Here is a 12,803-nt window from a genome sequence, read left to right on the forward strand (position 1 = left end):
ATGGACCAGCATCACATCTGGTTTATGGGGACCAGCATCACATCTGGTTTATAGGGACCAGCATCACATCTGGTTTATGGGGACCAGGATCACATCTGGTTTATAGGGACCAGCATCACATCTGGTTTATAGGGACCAGCATCACATCTGGTTTATAGGGACCAGCATCACATCTGGTTTATGGGGACCAGCATCACATCTGGTTTATGGGGACCAGCATCACATCTGGTTTATATGGACCAGCATCACATCTGGTTTATAGGGACCAGCATCACATCTGGTTTATAGGGACCAGCATCACATCTGGTTTATATGGACCAGCATCACATCTGGTTTATAGGGACCAGCATCACATCTGGTTTATAGGGACCAGCATCACATCTGGTTTATAGGGACCAGCATCACATCTGGTTTATAGGGACCAGCATCACATCTGGTTTATGGGGACCAGCATCACATCTGGTTTATGGGGACCAGCATCACATCTGGTTTATGGGGACCAGCATCAGTTAAACTGCAGTACTGAAGTAAAAAGGAGGAGAAGTGAAAACAGTGTTTCTAGACCAGAACCCTGGACTCGTGTCTGGTGTGTCTCGGTGACAAAAGCAGGGCTGTGTACCGGCCTTTGCCACCAGATGGCAGAGCTGCTCAGACTGTAGGGTTATTTCTGTCTGTCTCGATGGGGTGATTACATAAAATGGTTATTGTGGATGGAGGTTAGCCGTTCGTTACTGATCTTACTGCTGATAGTGTTTCTCACAAAGTTTCCATTTTAGATCATAGTGAATATATGGACAGGGGGTACCTGATCCTAGATCAGTAGAGCTGTGGATAATGAAGACGTGATCCTAGATCAGTCCAGAGCTGTGGATAATGAAGACCTGATCTTAGATCAGCACAGAGCTGTGGATAATGAAGACCTGATCCTAGATCAGTAGAGCTGTGGATAATGAAGACCTCATCTTAGATCAGCCCAGAGCTGTGGATAATGAAGACCTGATCCTAGATCAGTAGAGTGTTGGATAAAGAAGACGTGATCCTAGATCAGTCCAGAGCTGTGGATAATGAAGACCTGATCCTAGATCAGCCCAGAGCTGTGGATAATGAAGACCTGATCCTAGATCAGTACAGAGCTGTGGATAATGAAGACCTGATCCTAGATCAGCACAGAGCTGTGGATAATGAAGACCTGATCCTAGATCAGTACAGAGCTGTGGATAATGAAGACCTGATCCTAGATCAGCACAGAGCTGTGGATAATGAAGACCTCATCTTAGATCAGCCCAGAGCTGTGGATAATGAAGGCCTGATCCTAGATCAGTAGAGCTGTGGATAATGAAGACCTCATCTTAGATCAGCCCAGAGCTGTGGATAATGAAGACCTCATCTTAGATCAGCACAGAGCTGTGGATAATGAAGACCTGATCCTAGATCAGTAGAGCTGTGGATAATGAAGACCTCATCTTAGATCAGCCCAGAGCTGTGGATAATGAAGGCCTGATCCTAGATCAGTACAGAGCTGTGGATAATGAAGACCTGATCCTAGATCAGTAGAGCTGTGGATAATGAAGACCTCATCTTAGATCAGCCCAGAGCTGTGGATAATGAAGACCTGATCCTAGATCAGCCCAGAGCTGTGGATAATGAAGACCTGATCCTAGATCAGCCCAGAGCTGTGGATAATGAAGACCTGATCCTAGATCAGCCCAGAGCTGTGGATAACGAAGACCTGATCCTAGATCAGTAGAGCTGTGGATAATGAAGACCTGATCCTAGATCAGTAGAGCTGTGGATAATGAAGACCTGATCCTAGATCAGTCCAGAGCTGTGGATAATGAAGACCTGATCCTAGATCAACCCAGAGCTGTGGATAATGAAGACCTGATCCTAGATCAGCCCAGAGCTGTGGATAATGAAGACCTGATCCTAGATCAGTCCAGAGCTGTGGATAATGAAGACCTGATCCTAGATCAGTCCAGAGCTGTGGATAATGAAGACCTGATCCTAGATCAGCACAGAGCTGTGGATAAAAAAAGACCTGATCCTACTATAGATATAGACCAGACCTACTATAGATATAGACCAGACCCTGAACTACTATAGATATAGACCAGATCCAATATAGATATAGACCAGACCTACTATAGATATAGACCAGACCTACTATAGATATAGACCAGACCTACTATAGATATAGACCAGACCTACTATAGATATAGACCAGACCTACTATAGATATAGACCAGACCTACTATAGATATAGACCAGACCTACTATAGATATAGACCAGAACTACTACAGATATAGACCAGACCTACTATAGATATAGACCAGACCTACTATAGATATAGACCAGACCTACTATAGATATAGACCAGACCTACTATAGATATAGACCAGACCTACTATAGATATAGACCAGACTTACTAGATATAGACCAGACCTACTATAGATACAGACCAGACCTACTATAGATACAGACCAGACCTACTATAGATACAGACCAGACCTACTATAGATACAGACCTACTATAGATACAGACCTACTATAGATACAGACCAGACCTACTATAGATACAGACCAGACCTACTATAGATATAGACCAGACCTACTATAGATATAGACCAGACCTACTATACATATAGACCAGACCTACTATAGATATAGACCAGACCTACTATAGATATAGACCAGACCCTGACCTACTATAGATATAGACCAGACCTACTATAGATATAGACCAGACCTACTATAGATATAGACCAGACCTACTATAGATATAGACCAGACATACTATAGATATAGACCAGACCTACTATAGATATATACCAGGCCTACTATAGATATATACCAGACATACTATAGATATAGACCAGACCTACAATAGATATAGACCAGACATACTATAGATATAGACCAGACCTACTATAGATATATACCAGGCCTACTATAGATATAGACCAGACCTACTATAGATATAGACCAGACACTGACCCACTATAGATATAGACCAGACCTACTATAGATATAGACCAGACCCAGACCTACTATAGATATAGACCAGACCTACTATAGATATAGACCAGACATACTATATATATATATATATATACCAGACCTACTATAGATATAGACCAGACCCAGACCTACTATAGATATAGACCAGACCTACTATATATATAGACCAAACCTACTATATATATATACCAGACCTACTAAAGATATATACCAGACCTACTATAGATATAGACCAGACCTACTATAGATATAGACCAGACCTACTATAGATATAGACCAGACCTACTATAGATATAGACCAGACCTACTATAGATACAGACCAGACCTACTATAGATACAGACCAGACCTACTATAGATATAGACCAGACCTCCTATAGATACAGACCAGACCTACTATAGATATAGACCAGACCCAGACCTACTATAGATATAGACCAGACATACTATATATATATATATACCAGACCTACTATAGATATATACCAGACATACTATATATATATACCAGACCTACTATATATATAGACCAGACCTACTATAGATATAGACCAGACATACTATATATATATATATATACCAGACCTACTATAGATATAGACCAGACCCAGACCTACTATAGATATAGACCAGACCTACTATATATATAGACCAAACCTACTAAAGATATATACCAGACCTACTATAGATATAGACCAGACCTACTATAGATATAGACCAGACCTACTATATATATAGACCAGACCTACTATATATATAGACCAGACCTACTATAGATATAGACCAGACCTACTATAGATACAGACCAGACCTACTATAGATACAGACCAGACCTACTATAGATATAGACCAGACCTCCTATAGATACAGACCAGACCTACTATAGATATAGACCAGACCTACTATAGATATAGACCAGACCTACTATAGATATAGACCAGACCTACTATAGATATAGACCAGACCTACTATAGATATAGACCAGACCTACTATAGATACAGACCAGACCTACTATAGATACAGACCAGACCTACTATAGATACAGACCAGACCTACTATAGATATAGACCAGACCTCAGACCAGACCTACTAGAGATAGACCAGACCTACTATAGATATAGACCAGACCTACTATAGATATAGACCAGACCTACTATAAATATAGACCAGACCTACTATAGATACAGACCAGACCTACTATAGATACAGACCAGACCTACTATAGATACAGACCAGACCTACTATAGATACCAGACCTACTATACCCAGACCTACTATAGATATATACAGACCAGACCTACTATAGATATAGACCAGACCTACTATAGATATAGACCAGACCTACTATAGATATAGACCAGACCTACTATAGATATAGACCAGACCCACTATAGATATAGACCAGACCTACAATAGATATAGACCAGACCTACTATAGATACAGACCAGACCCTGACCTACTATAGATATAGACCAGACCTACTATAGATATACCCAGACCTACTATAGATATAGACCAGACCTACTATAGATATAGACCAGACCTACTATAGATATAGACCAGACCTACTATAGATATACCCAGACCTACTATAGATATAGACCAGACCTACTATAGATATAGACCAGACCTACTATAGATATAGACCAGACCTACTATAGATATAGACCAGACCTACTATAGATACAGACCAGACCCTGACCTACTATAGATATAGACCAGACCTACAATAGATATAGACCAGACCCTGACCTACTATAGATATAGACCAGACCTACTATAGATATACCCAGACCTACTATAGATATAGACCAGACCTACTATAGATATAGACCAGACCTACTATAGATATACCCAGACCTACTATAGATATAGACCAGACCTACTATAGATATAGACCAGACCTACTATAGATATAGACCAGACCTACTATAGATATAGACCAGACCTACTATAGATACAGACCAGACCCTGACCTACTATAGATATAGACCAGACCTACTATAGATATAGACCAGACCTACTATAGATATAGACCAGACCTACTATAGATATAGCAACGCAGAGGGCCTCAGTGTGAAACGACGCAGAGGACAAAGAGCCGGATGCCTCGTCCGGACCCGAAGAAGACAATATTACTCGCCAACATCATCGGATAATAAACTAGACGAGGTACGATCACGAATATCCTACCAACGGGATATCAAAAACTGTAATATCCTATGCTTCACGGAATCGTGGCTGAATGACGACATGGATATTCAGCTAGCGGGATACACGCTGCACCGCCAGGATAGAACACTCCGGTAAGAGCAGGGGGTGTGGTCTGTGCATATTTGTAAACAACAGCTGGTGCACGAAATCTAAGGAAGTCTCTAGATTTAGCCTGAAGTCTAAGGAAGTCTCTAGATTTAGCCTGAAGTCTAAGGAAGTCTCTAGATTTAGCCTGAAGTCTAAGGAAGTCTCTAGATTTAGCCTGAAGTCTAAGGAAGTCTCTAGATTTAGCCTGAAGTCTAAGGAAGTCTCTAGATTTAGCCTGAAGTCTAAGGAAGTCTCTAGATTTAGCCTGAAGTCTAAGGAAGTCTCTAGATTTTGCTCGCCTGAAGTAGAGTATACTGTGATGAACTGCAGGCCACACTACTTGCCTAGAGAGTTCTCAGCTGTACTTCTCTGTTTATTTACCACCACAGACAGATGCACTAAGCACTGACACTCAGTCAGCTGTATAAGGAAATAAGCAAACAGGAAACCGTTCACCCAGAGGCAGCGCTCCTAGTGGCCGGAGACTTTAATGCAGGGAAACCTAAATCAGTTCTACCTCATCTCTATCGACATGTTAAATGTGCAACCAGAGGAAAATAAATTCTAGATCACCTTTACTCCACACACAGAGACACGTACAAAGCTCTTCCTCGCCTTCCATTTGATAAATCCGACCACAACTCTATCCTCCTGATTCCTGCTTACAAACAAAAATTAAAGCAGGAAGCACCTGTGACACGGTCTATAAAAAAAGTGGTCAGATGAAGCCGATGCTAAACTACAGGACTGTTTTGTTATCACAGACTGGAACATGTTCTGGGATTCTTCTGATGACATTGAGGAGTTCACCACATCAGTCACTGGCTTTATCAATAAGTGCATTGAGGAGTTCACCACATCAGTCACTGGCTTTATCAATAAGTGCATCGATGACGTCGTCCCCACAATGACATTTTCAACATGTCACTGATTGAGTCTGTAATACCAACATGCGTCAAGCAGACCACCATAGTCCCTGTGACTAAGAAGATAAAGGTAACCTGCCTAAGTGACTACAGACCCGTAGCAGCCATGAAGTGCTTTGAAAGGTTGGTCATGGCTCACATCAACAGCATCGTCCCAGAAACATTAGAACCACTCCAATTTGCATACCACCCAAACAGATCCACAGATGATGCAATCTCTATTACACTGCCCTTTCACACCTGGACAAAATGAACACCTATGTGAGAATGCTGTTCATTGACTACAGCTCAGCATTCAACACCATAGTGCCCTCAAAGCTCATCACTAAGCTAAGGACCCTGGGACTAAACACCTCCCTCTGCAACTGGATCGTGGACTTCCTGACGGGCCCCCAGGTTGTGAGGGTAGGTAGCAACACATCTGCCACGCTGATCCTCAACACTGGAGCTCCCCAGGGGTGCGTGCTCAGTCCTCTCCTGTACTCCCTGTTCACCCACGACCGCATGGCCAGGCACGACTCCAACACCATCATTAAGTTTGCTGACGACAACAGTGGTAGGCCTGATCACCGACAACGACGAGACATCCTGTAGGGAGGAGGTCAGAGACCTGACCGGGTGGTGCCAGAATAACAACCTATCCCTCAACGTAACCAAGACTAAGGAGATGATTGTGGACTACAGGAAAAGGAGGACTGAACACACCCCCTTTCTCATTGACAGGGCTGTAGTGGAGCAGGTTGAGAGCTTCAAATTCCTTGGCGTCCACATCAACAACAAACTAGATTGGTCCAAACACACCAAGACAGTTGTGAAGAGGGCACGACAAAGCCTATTTCCCCTCAGGAAATTAAAAATATTTGGGGTCCTGAGATCTTTAAAAGGTTCTAGAGCTGCACCATCGAGAGCATCCTGACCGGTGTCATCACTGCCTGGTACGGCAATTGCTCGGCCTCTGGCCGCAAGGCACTTCAGAGGGTAGTGCGTACGGCCTAGTACATCACTGGGGCAAAGCTGCCTGCCATCCAGGACCTCTACACCAGGCGGTGTCAGAGGAGGGCCCTAAAAGTTGTCAAAGTCCTACCCACTCCAGTCATAGACTGTTCTCTCCTCTACTGCATGGCAAGCGGTACCGGAGTGCCAAGTCTAGGACAAAAAGGCTTCTCAACAGTTTTTACCCCCAAGCCATAAGACTCCTGAACAGGTAACCAAATGGCTACCCGGACTAATTACTATTTACATTGTGTGCCTCCCCAACCCCTCTTTTACGCTGCTGCTACGCTGCTGCTACTCTCTGTTCATCATATATGCATAGTCACTTTAACTATACATTCATGTACATACTACCTCAATCAGCCTGACTAACCGGTGTCTGTATAGAGCCTCGCCACTCTTTTTTCAAATGTTTTTTACTGTTGTGTCTTTACTTACACACACACATACACTATTTCACTGTAAGGTGACCTGTTGTATTCAGCATTTCACTGTCAGGTCTACTACACCTGTTGTATTCAGCATTTCACTGTAAGGTCTACTACACCTGTTGTATTCAGCATTTCACTGTAAGGTCTACTACACCTGTTGTATTCAGCATTTCACTGTAAGGTGACCTGTTGTATTCAGCATTTCACTGTAAGGTCTACTACACCTGTTGTATTCAGCATTTCACTGTAAGGTCTATCTACACCTGTTGTATTCAGCATTTCACTGTAAGGTCTACTACACCTGTTGTATTCAGCATTTCACTGTAAGGTCTCCTACACCTGTTGTATTCAGCATTTCACTGTAAGGTCTACTACACCTGTTGTATTCAGCATTTCACTGTAAGGTCTACTACACCTGTTGTATTCAGCATTTCACTGTAAGGTCTCCTACACCTGTTGTATTCAGCATTTCACTGTAAGGTCTACTACACCTGTTGTATTCAGCATTTCACTGTAAGGTCTACTACACCTGTTGTATTCAGCATTTCACTGTAAGGTCTACTACACCTGTTGTATTCAGCATTTCACTGTAAGGTCTACTACACCTGTTGTATTCAGCATTTCACTGTAAGGTCTCCTACACCTGTTGTATTCAGCATTTCACTGTAAGGTCTACTACACCTGTTGTATTCAGCATTTCACTGTAAGGTCTACTACACCTGTTGTATTCAGCATTTCACTGTAAGGTCTACTACACCTGTTGTATTCAGCATTTCACTGTCAGGTCTACTACACCTGTTGTATTCAGCATTTCACTGTAAGGTCTACTACACCTGTTGTATTCAGCATTTCACTGTAAGGTCTACTACACCTGTTGTATTCAGCATTTCACTGTCAGTTCTACTACACCTGTTGTATTCAGCATTTCACTGTCAGGTCTACTACACCTGTTGTATTCAGCATTTCACTGTAAGGTCTACTACACCTGTTGTATTCAGCATTTCACTGTCAGGTCTACTACACCTGTTGTATTCAGCATTTCACTGTAAGGTCTACTACACCTGTTGTATTCAGCATTTCACTGTGAGGTCTCCTACACCTGTTGTATTCAGCATTTCACTGTAAGGTCTACTACACCTGTTGTATTCAGCATTTCACTGTCAGGTCTACTACACCTGTTGTATTCAGCATTTCACTGTGAGGTCTACTACACCTGTTGTATTCAGCATTTCACTGTAAGGTCTACTACACCTGTTGTATTCAGCATTTCACTGTGAGGTCTCCTACACCTGTTGTATTCAGCATTTCACTGTAAGGTCTACTACACCTGTTGTATTCAGCATTTCACTGTCAGGTCTACTACACCTGTTGTATTCAGCATTTCACTGTGAGGTCTACTACACCTGTTGTATTCAGCATTTCACTGTAAGGTCTACTACACCTGTTGTATTCAGCATTTCACTGTGAGGTCTACTACACCTGTTGTATTCAGCATTTCACTGTGAGGTCTACTACACCTGTTGTATTCAGCATTTCACTGTAAGGTCTCCTACACCTGTTGTATTCAGCATTTCACTATAAGGTCTACTACACCTGTTTTATTCAGCATTTCACTGTAAGGTCTACTACACCTGTTGTATTCAGCATTTCACTGTAAGGTCTACTACACCTGTTGTATTCAGCATTTCACTGTAAGGTCTACTACACCTGTTGTATTCAGCATTTCACTGTAAGGTCTACTACACCTGTTGTATTCAGCATTTCACTGTAAGGTCTACTACACCTGTTGTATTCAGCATTTCACTGTAAGGTGACCTGTTGTATTCAGCATTTCACTGTAAGGTGACCTGTTGTATTCAGCATTTCACTGTAAGGTCTACTACAAGGTCAGCGGCACGTGACAAATAAACTTGATTTGATTTGAGAGCGAGCGACACAGAGAGAGAGAGCGCGCGACACAGAGAGAGAGAGAGAGCGCGCGACACAGAGAGAGAGAGAGAGAGAGAGAGAGAGAGAGAGAGAGAGAGAGAGAGAGAGAGAGAGAGAGAGAGAGCGTGACATAGAGAGAGAGAGAGAGAGAGAGAGCGTGACATAGAGAGAGAGAGAGAGAGCGTGACACAGAGAGAGAGCGACACAGAGAGAGAGAGAGAGCGACACAGAGAGAGCAACACAGAGAGACTGTCTGGCTCTACTATTTGCACATTGCCAGAACACTGTACAATATAACATAACACTTGAAATGTCTCATTTCTAATTGTTTTTTGTTTCTGTTGTTTTGAGTCTTCTCTCGTTTGTTTATTTCACTTGCTTTGGCAATGTAAACATGCTTCCCTTGCCATTAAAGTCCTGTTGAATTGGAGAGAGAGCTAGGTTGTAATGCTCCCTGGTTCAGTGACTGCCTTGTGACTGTGCTATTGAAGGAGTGACGGCGAGCCAAATATAACCCTGCTTTCACTGCTGCTCGGCTCTCAGCCACAACACAACCTGGTACACAATCACAACCTGGAACCACAATCACAACCTGGAACACAATCACAACCTGGAACACAATCACAACCTGGAACACAATCACAACCTGGAACCACAATCACAACCTGGAACACAATCACAACCTGGAACACAATCACAACCTGGAACACTCTGCGTGACAGGCCTGAGCTGGTCTCTCTCTCTCTCTGCGTGACAGGCCTGAGCTGGTCTCTCTCTCTGCGTGACAGGCCTGAGCTGGTTGGTCTCTCTCTCTGCGTGACAGGCCTGAGCTGGTCTCTCTCTCTGCGTGACAGGCCTGAGCTGGTCTCTCTCTCTGCGTGACAGGCCTGAGCTGGTCTCTCTCTCTGCGTGACAGGCCTGAGCTGGTCTCTCTCTCTCTGCGTGACAGGCCTGAGCTGGTCTCTCTCTCTCTGCGTGACAGGCCTGAGCTGGTCTCTCTCTCTGCGTGACAGGCCTGAGCTGGTCTCTCTCTCTCTGCGTGACAGGCCTGAGCTGGTCTCTCTCTCTCTGCGTGACAGGCCTGAGCTGGTCTCTCTCTCTCTGCGTGACAGGCCTGAGCTGGTCTCTCTCTCTCTGCGTGACAGGCCTGAGCTGGTCTCTCTCTCTCTGCGTGACAGGCCTGAGCTGGTCTCTCTCTCTCTGCGTGACAGGCCTGAGCTGGTCTCTCTCTCTGCGTGACAGGCCTGAGCTGGTCTCTCTCTCTCTCTCTGCGTGACAGGCCTGAGCTGGTCTCTCTCTCTGCGTGACAGGCCTGAGCTGGTCTCTCTCTCTCTGCGTGACAGGCCTGAGCTGGTCTCTCTCTCTCTGCGTGACAGGCCTGAGCTGGTCTCTCTCTCTGCGTGACAGGCCTGAGCTGGTCTCTCTCTCTGCGTGACAGGCCTGAGCTGGTCTCTCTCTCTGCGTGACAGGCCTGAGCTGGTCTCTCTCTCTGCGTGACAGGCCTGAGCTGGTCTCTCTCTCTGCGTGACAGGCCTGAGCTGGTCTCTCTCTCTGCGTGACAGGCCTGAGCTGGTCTCTCTCTGCGTGACAGGCCTGAGCTGGTCTCTCTCTCTGCGTGACAGGCCTGAGCTGGTCTCTCTCTCTCGTGACAGGCCTGAGCTGGTCTCTCTCTCTGCGTGACAGGCCTGAGCTGGTCTCTCTCTGCGTGACAGGCCTGAGAGAGGTCTCTCTCTCTGGGTGACAGGCCTGAGCTGGTCTCTCTCTCTGCGTGACAGGCCTGGGGCTGGGGATGGAGCGTGACAGGCCTGAGGAGGTCTTGGGGATGGAGAGAAAGAGAGAGAGGGAGTAGGGGCTTGGGGATGGAGAGAGAGAGAGGGGCTTGGGGATGGAGAGAGAGAGAGAGAGAGAGAGGTAGAGCTTGGGGATGGAGAGAGAGAGAGAGGAGAGCTTGGGGATGGAGAGAGAGAGGGTAGGGGCTTGGGGATGGAGAGAGGGTAGGGGCTTGGAGAGAGAGAGAGGGTAGGGGCTTGGGGATGGAGAGAGGGTAGGGGCTTGGGGATGGAGAGAGGGTAGGGGCTTGGGGATGGAGAGAGAAAGAGAGAGAGAGAGGGTAGGGCTTGGGGATGGAGAGAGAGAGAGGGTAGGGCTTGGGGATGGAGAGAGAAAGAGAGAGGGTAGGGTAGGGCTTGGGGATGGAGAGAGAAAGAGAGAGAGAGGGTAGGGCTTGGGGATGGAGAGAGATTGTAGAGGCTTGGGGATGGAGAGAGGGTAGGGGTTTGGGGATGGAGAGAGGGTAGGGCTTGGGGATGGAGAAAGGGGGTAGGGGCTTGGGGATGGAGAGAGGGTAGGGGCTTGGGGATGGAGAGAGGGTAGGGGCTTGGGGATGGAGAGAGGGTAGGGGCTTGGGGATGGAGAGAGGGTAGGGGCTTGGGGATGGAGAGAGGGTAGGGGCTTGGGGATGGAGAGAGGGTAGGGCTTGGGGATGGAGAGAGGGAGGGTAGGGGCTTGGGGATGGAGAGGGTAGAGGAGGTAGGGTATTGGGGATGGAGAGAGGGTAGGGCTTGGGGATGGAGAGAGAGGAGAGGGTAGGGGGGGCTTGGGGATGGAGAGAGGGTAGGGCTTGGGGATGGAGAGAGAGGGTAGGGGCTTGGGGATGGAGAGAGAGAGGGTAGGGGCTTGGGGATGGAGAGAGGGTAGGGGGGCTTGGGGATGGAGAGAGGGTAGGGGCTTGGGGATGGAGAGAGGGGGTAGGGGCTTGGGGATGGAGAGAGAGGGGTTGGGGATGGAGAGAGAGAGAGGGGGGGCTTTGGGATGGAGAGAGAAAGAGAGAGAGGGGGTAGGGGATGGAGAGAGAAAGAGAGAGAGGGTAGGGGCTTGGGGATGGAGAGAGAGAGAGAGAGAGAGGGTAGGGCTTGGGGATGGAGAGAGAGGGATGGAGAGAGGGTAGGGTAGAGAGGGTAGGGCTTGGGGATGGAGAGAGGGTAGGGAGGGGATGGAGAGCTTGGGTAGGGCTTGGGGATGAGAGAGGGTAGGGGCTTGGGGATGGAGAGAGGGTAGGGGCTTGGGGATGGAGAGAGAGGGTAGTAGGGGCTTGGGGATGGAGAGAGGGTAGGGGCTTGGGGATGGAGAGAGGGTAGGGGGGGCTTGGGGATGGAGAGAGAGGGTAGGGGCTTGGGGATGGAGAGAGGGTAGGGGCTTGGGG

At 46.2% G+C, this 12,803-nt stretch overlaps 1 protein-coding gene across 2 annotated transcripts in view; it reads right to left on the reverse strand.

Moving 5' to 3' along the window:
- LOC135563076 (guanine nucleotide-binding protein G(olf) subunit alpha) overlaps nucleotides 1–12,803 on the reverse strand; it is a 140,329-nt gene that overhangs the window by 18,224 nt on the left and 109,302 nt on the right. The window lies entirely within an intron of this gene.

This window comes from Oncorhynchus nerka, linkage group LG20 (assembly GCF_034236695.1).
Source record: "Oncorhynchus nerka isolate Pitt River linkage group LG20, Oner_Uvic_2.0, whole genome shotgun sequence".
NCBI classification, from domain to species: domain Eukaryota; kingdom Metazoa; phylum Chordata; class Actinopteri; order Salmoniformes; family Salmonidae; genus Oncorhynchus; species Oncorhynchus nerka.